The following is a 7,770-nucleotide window of genomic DNA, read 5'->3' as shown; positions in this document are numbered from 1 at the left end:
TGGACATGAACTCCAAGATCTCTCTGTTCCTCCACACTCCTTAAAACCCTGCCATTGACCCTGTAATCTGCATTCAAGTTTGTCCTACCATATTTTAAATTCAGTACCATACATCAGGCATGTGCTACCCATCAGAATGTTTAGTATGTAAAATTCTGTCTCGAGCTTTAAGTAGCAAAAAGAAGAGGCTTGAAACGGGTTTGAAAAGATGAATGTAGTCCCGTGGTTCATGTTCAATGAAATGTGTTCCCCATTGTAATAAGGTACTGCACTGTACTGTGCTCCATTTGCATGCTCTATTATATATTATAATGTAATTTGCCACAGCACTGTATCTTCAGTCAATAATGTCAAACATGTAAGTGAAATGCATTGCTGAAGAAGATGATAGAAAACAGCATGCACAGGGCAAACATAGTTTCTAACACAGGGTAAACGTGACTTAGACAATGAAGAATGAGTTCTAGGGGATTCTAGGCATTTCATTGTTAATATAAAAAGAATGCTGGAGATTGTAATATAAAGATGTATGGAACTGAAGAACAGTGCTACCCACAGTGTGATGTAAAGGGCTGCATGACAAGGGACCTGTATCATCAAGAGAATGCAGAGACCTGTGAAGAGGTTGTAGTCTGGGCCACATATTCCTTATATCTGTGCATGGTTATGTGTTACCAGTAAACACTACTATGCAATCTCACAAACCTTTGAAATTCTTTCTGAGGTCTACTGAACAAATCCTTGCAACAGAGATCTGAAATAAAATGGTTAACTGGACCAGAGTCTGAGGCCATCCACATTATTCATCCTGTGACTGTGGGTCCTGAACATTAAAAAACTTGAAGAATGGGCAAATAGAGGAAAATGAAGTTCAACCCAGATAAATAAGACATGGTACAATTTGAATAGGGAGACTGCTTGTTACTTGGAATTCTGAGTTTAGGTGAGATAGAGGAATAAAGGGATCTTAGAGTGCAAATACGTCTATCATTAAAAATTGAGTATAGGTTAGCGAGGCCATAAATGAAGTAAAACTAAGCTTTATTTCTAACCAGAAAGAATTGAAAAGTAGAGAATTTATGCTAAACTTATCTTGAATATTGGTTAGGCCACATATAGAGTATTATGTGTAGTTCTGATTCACATACTATTAAAAGGATACGGAAGGACTGGAGAAGGTGCAGCAAAGATTTATAAGGCTGATATGAGGGCAGATGAACTTACCTGGAAAGAATAGCCAAGTCTCTTTGGTCTCTTTTCTCTTAAAAAAAAGGGTTTAAGGATAGCCTATAGAGGTCTCCAAAATTATGAAATGTTTTCATAGAGCAGCTGGAGAAAGAATATTTCCTCATGGGAAAGAGCATAGCCAGAGGTTATCAATATAAAAGAAATCAAACAGGGAATTCAGAAGAAACTTCTTTACTCAATAAGTGATGAGAATGTGGAACGCACTACTACGCAGTGTGGTTGAAGTAAATAGAACTGATGTATTTAAAGGGAAGATTAACAAGCATATGAGGAAGAAAGGTTACAATATTACATTTAGATAGGAAATATGGAAGGAGGCTTAAGTGATACATAAACACTAGCATGATCTGTTTGGGTTGAAGGGCCTGTTTCCTGTGCTGTGTTGTTCTTTGTTCTAACTGACTGTTTAAGTCCTATATATCCTATGTAATCCTCTGTAATCCCATATCGTCTAAAGGGTGTGTCTGCTTCCCAGAAGGCTGTATTTTGCAGCAAGGTCACAGGATCAAAAGCTAGTGCCATTTTCGTTAGGATGTTTGATAGCTGGCCAACTAACAAAGGGGAGGCATGGGTTCTATTCATTCACACAGCAAGAGGAGGGAAATGAGTTGGTGGAAGCTGACAATGCAACAGGTGCTGGAGTCATACTAAAGAGTTGCCAGGCTAGTATTCATTGTAGTTTGACTTCTAGAAACAGCAGCCAGCTTACCAGGTGATCAGAAAACTGATCAGAAAGCTGCAGCCACAATAGAGAAGGAAAATTCTGAGTGACCCAGGGTTCAGCGATGCCTCTCTGCAGGTTCCCCTCCAGGCTGCAAGGGCAAGGCAGGAAGTCTGCTTCCCCAGGGATGAGAGGAGAAGACCAACCTGCCTGACCAACCAAGCCTGGATGAAAATTGCAGAGGAGGTCAGCAGCCATGATGTCACTCCCAGAACATGAATCCAGTGCTACAAGTGCATCAATTACCTCACTCAGTCCACCAAGGCAGGCACTGCATTACCAATGTTGTACTGGGAGATTTGTGGGAAAACAGGGGTGTAATGGGTAATTCAGAGGTCCAAGCAAATTTTTTGGAGACATGGGTTCAATCCCACCTCGACTGCTGGTGGAATTCAAATTCAATAAACAAATCTGGAATTGAAGGCCAGTCTCGGTAATTACGGCCACAAAACCATCATTGGTCTGGTTCATTACTGTCCTTTAGAGAAGGAAATCTGCAGTTCTTGTTTGGTCTACATTCAACAGCAAATCTATAGCAATGTGGTTGATACTTAACTGTCCACTGAAATGGCCAAGCAAATCACTAGTTTCATGGGAATTAGGAATGAGCAATCCAAGCCCACTTCCCAGGAAAGAATAAAGAGAAATATGTGGCAATGTGAGATGTTGTGTTTGGTAGGGAGTGACCACCCGGTCAATGGCAAACACTACCAGAAGTGAGAGGTACCCATCTGTGACTGAAAAATCCCGTAAGCTCCCTCGAAAGTGGGTAGCATTTGAGTGTTCCCATCGTGGATCACTGGGCTGTTGTGCTTGTCTCTGTGGGGAAATGAACAGTGCTTGGTTTTGTGCTTGCAGGGATAGACAGCTACAATGTGAAGGAAAAGGCAAGACTGGAGGAAAGGCTGCCATATCCATCCATCCTGACCCCCATGGAGGAGGTGGCCTTGGCACTGGCACTGCACCAGGACAGTTACTTGATCATTAATGGTGAAGCAATAATGACAAGGTGAGAGAGTGAGTGATCAAATGCAGGGGCACAATGGCACGCACACAAGGCAAACGATTTGATTTGATTTATTATTGTCACATGTATTGGCATACAGTGAAAAATATTGTTTCTTGCATGCATACTGTTTAGAAAAGGAAACAAGAGTGCAGAATGTAGTGTTACAATCATAGCTACGGTGTCAAGAAAGATCAGAGGTCTGACAGCAGCAGGGTAGAAGCTATTCTTGAGTCAGTTGGTACATGACCTCAGACTTTTGTACCTTTTTCCTGAAGGAAGAAGATGGAAAAGAGAATGTCCATGGTGCGCGGGGTCCTTAATTATGCTGGCTGCTTTGTCGAGGCAGTGAGAAGTGAGAAGGAAGAGTCAATGGATGGGAGGCTGGTTTGCATGATGGATTGGGCTATATTCACAATCTTTTGGAATTTCTTGTGGTTTTAAAACAGATATAGCAGAATCATATTCCACCACAATCTGCAACCTCATGGCTTATCTCATATCCTATCATCACCAACAAGCCAGGGAACCAACCTTGGTTCAATGAAGAGTGTAGGTGAATATGCCAGGATCAGCATCAGATGCACCAGGAATCTGCCTCATCAGTCTATTTTCAATCACAAGAAAAGTAATGGAAGATGTTGTTGACAGTGTTATCGAGTGACTGGTGCTCTGCCACAATCCCTTGGTTCCAGCTTTGATCTAACCAAGGACCAAAAAGCTGATTCCAGAGGTGAGGTTAGAGTGACTGCCTTTGACATTGGGACGTTGTTTGCCCAAGTGTGGTATCAAGCAACCCTAATAAAGCTGATGTTAATGCAAACTCTCCAAAGACTGGGGACGAGTGTTGTAGTGGCTGGAAACCAAGTATCGTAGTCCCAACCCATCACTGCAGCAGTTTCTCGGAATAGTTCCTAAGTTCCACTATCTTTATCTGTTTCATCAATGAATCAGATCAAGATTGTGGATGTCCACTGCTGATTATGTTTAACTGCTCAGTTCCATTTGTAACTTGTTAGATAATGAAGAGGTCAGCACCCATCTGCTTGAGCTGATAAGTGAAAAGCAACTTTTATGCATTCAATTGCCACATGGCAAAAGAGTCCAACCACCTCTCCATGACATTTAAAAGAATTACTACTGATCCATCAACATCTTAAGGATCAGTAGTGTCTGGAAACTTAACAGCACCAACCATATAAATCCTACGGCTACAGGACTCGGTCAGAGGCTGGGTATTCTGCAATAAAACATTTACCTTCTGATTCCATAAAAAGTTTGCACCATCTCTATGGCACAAGTCAGGCGTGTGCTGGAACACTCCCCATTTGCCTCCAACAACATTCAGGGAGCTCGACACCATCCAGGATAAAGCAATCCTCTTGATTGATATCCCATCCTCCACTGGCACCCAGTGGCAGCAGTGTGTCATATTTACAATATGCACTGAAGCAACTTGTCAAGGCTCCTTCGACAATATCTTTTTAAAATTTATTCATAACAAGAGTGTCACTAGCAAGGCCAGCATTGCTGACAATCCTTAATAGAAAAGGTGTTGATGACCTTCTTGAACTGTTACGGTCTATCTGGTATAGGCACCCGTCCAAGCTCCCCTACAAGATACTCACCATCCTGACTTGGAAATATATAATTATTCCTGTAGAGCTTCTGGGTCAAAAACCTGAACTTCCTACCCAACAGCACTGTATATGGACTGCAGCAGTTCAAGAAGGTGGCTCACTACCACCTGCACTTGTACTCACAATACAGTATTTATAAGATTAGTCCAGTTCAGTTTCTGTTAAACGATAGCCCCTCAGGATGGGACAGCACGCTGCCACAATGGCCTCTACTTTCCTGTCTACTCCACTACCCTTTTACTCCCTTGTTAATCAAGAATCTCTGTAACTCTTATATAAGATCACCTCTCATTCTTCTGAACTCTAATGGACACAGGTCCAACATGACCAGCCTGTCTTTATAAGATAACTCCCTCATCCCAGGAATCAATTGAGTGAACTTTCTCTGACCAACTTCTGATGCAATTAGCTCCTTTTTTTCAAGATGACCAAAATTGTACATGATAATGATCAGACCAAATGTCTTTTGATCCTATTGTCAGAGGCAGTTTCAATTTTGTGATATTTATTGAGCCAGTGTTTATTTATGCAGTGACTCCCTGCCTTTTGCACATTTACTATTGCAAGTCATGCAGTGTTCTAGCTGTTGGGTTCCTACTCTGCATCAGGTACACTTTGCTTTTTCTTCTGGGGCCGATTCTCCCATCCTCATGTCAGAATCGCTGGGTATCCCAGCCTGCTACTGTCTCCCACTGCTAGATTCATGTCAGCGTCATATCTGCATCTGGGGAAGCGCATAACTTACAGAATAATCATTTCCATATATTGTAAATGTGATAAGTGGACCCGGGACTGAAGTCTCCAGGCCCGCTAGCATCTCCCCATTCTCCAGAGTGGTTCACTCCCCAGCAGGGATTACAGTCGCTCCCCACTTTCAGGGAGCTGGCAGCCCGAAGCAGGGAGGGGCAATTGCTCCCCCCCCGAGAGCAGATGATGAGGGTGTGGTGCCCCTGGGTATTAGCACCGTGAAGCGCCAGCCAGAACTGACCAAGGGGCAAAGTGCCAATGCCCAGTGGGCACCTTGACATTGCGCATGGGGCAGTCAGTGGGGGTGGGAGGTCCCACTGCTACACTAGAGTGGGGATCAGTAGGGGAGGGAGGGGGCTTTGTAATTGGGTGAAGGGGTGTCGGGATTGCAGGGTTTGCTGGTTGGGGGTCAAGCCTGGGCTGGACACGCATGGGGGAGTGAACGACTGGGCTATGGGGGAAATGGAAAGCTGGCGTTGTAGAGGTCACAGGCTGACCAGTGATCAAGCTGGCCATCAACTGGGAAAGCGGCAGACAGGGGCTACTGCCATGCACCACACTCAGTGCTGACAAATTGGTGAATGCGCAGTGGCCCGTTCAGTACTTTGCTACTAGCCTCTCCAGCAGGAATAAGCTCCACTCCCTGAATTCTCTGCTGAGTAGGTCTCAAACTTGTCTTTAATGAGTGTTCTGCCTTCAATAAGTATGCTGCTGCTGTATCACAGATGACTGAACTCAGTAACTTGCAAGCGTTATTAATATCAACATTGGTGCTAAAGGCTTACCAGAAATACCAATGTCGACTGCTACTATCTGGAATCATTTATATCAGGGATTTTGATGCATGGCAGGCTGTCATGTTTGAAGCTGTGAAACCTTTGGGGTTGCACCTACGCTGTTTTGCTGACAAGAATGTGGTCAGTGTTACAGTCAGTGGGAATGGAGAATGTCAAGCAAATCAGTAATTACTGATTACTAATCAGTAATCTCTAAACTGTCTGTGCTTTATATGCTCTGTCTGAGGCCAGAACTCTCCATTCACCTGACGAAGGGGCTAACCCGAAAGCTTGCGAGTATATTATCAAATAAATAGGTTGGACTAAAACCTGGTGTTGTCAGACTTTTTACTCAGATGACAGATGCAGAAAGATGAGTTCAGAGGTTGCTACTGGTGACTCAATTAACTAATCAATCTATTACTGACCACAGTGTTCATGGTCTCTTGTGCTCTTACTATGCCAGCAGAAGACACTGCTAGGCTCATGCATGTAGTCTGTGTCATCTAGTCTTGTTTCTTGCTGAGCAACAATGTTGGCATCAAACTTGTGCAACTCAAGGTCAGTGTCCTCTTGCCTGCAGCCACTGTATATGTTCAAGCTTCCAAGTTAGAAAATTTCTCCTTTTCTTTGCTTGTTGGGTTCTCACTCTCTGCATCCTCCCGTATCCAGAGAGAAAGGTAGATATTGATGGGTCAGCAACTTTCTGGTTAGAGTCATCCTGCTTGAGACAGGTGGTGACTGACTAATAAGATGATTTACCCCAATGTCAGAGACAATGTATAGTGCCCTTCCTCTATGCCAGTTGAACCATAGGCTCTTTCCTCCTGCATTGTTTCCTTTTTGCATGAGTGATCAGGTAAGGATAAAGTGGCTTTTCCATTAGTTTGTTGAATTGCCCAGGCATGATTTGAGGAGAGCAGACTTATCAAGCATCTGAACTCCTCTCTTGACCATAGCTAATTTGTATATGGAAGAAGAAAACCTACGTAATTTGGAGCTGAGTTAGTTCCATTTGCTGGAAGGTGCTTGCCTCAAGAAATTAACAATGACCTAAATCTATGCCAGATTTCTTACTAGGTTGACTCTTGATTATGTTGTTAAAGGAGGCATCTGGGCCTCATCTCTCTGCAGGTTCAGCTGCCTTTTGAAGTGATCTTATCTGTGGCACTTGTTGCCCCATCCTGCGTCAACCAGTGACGACTGGTGGTTGTACCTTTAGTTGTCTAGGGCCCAAGTTGGGAACTCCCTCCAAAAACCTCGCTACTTAGCTTTTCTTGTTTAAGACACTCTCTTAAAACATATCTCTTTCACTACATGTTTGGCTCTTTGACCCAATATCTCCATGTATGATTTGGCTTCATATTTTGTTTATGTAAATCTAAAAGGGGCAGGCAATTTCCTGTTGCATTTGAAGAATTTCACAGTTAGTTCATTGCAGTGTTCATGTAAGCCTTACTTGTGACTAATAAATAAACTACTTTACTAAGCGCTATAGCAGGATTACAGTTTCACGTAGAGGATAACTTGTGGATGCCCTGTCATTACACGCCAATGCCACGTGCTAGCTGCAGTAGAAATAGGAAGAAGGAGAAAATCAGAGAGCTACAAGAATTATAGAATGTTACTGGG

Source organism: Carcharhinus amblyrhynchos, chromosome 12 (genome assembly GCF_965287045.1).
Source record: "Carcharhinus amblyrhynchos chromosome 12, sCarAmb.v2.hapA, whole genome shotgun sequence".
Lineage (NCBI taxonomy): Eukaryota > Metazoa > Chordata > Chondrichthyes > Carcharhiniformes > Carcharhinidae > Carcharhinus > Carcharhinus amblyrhynchos.
This window is presented reverse-complemented; position numbering follows the sequence as displayed.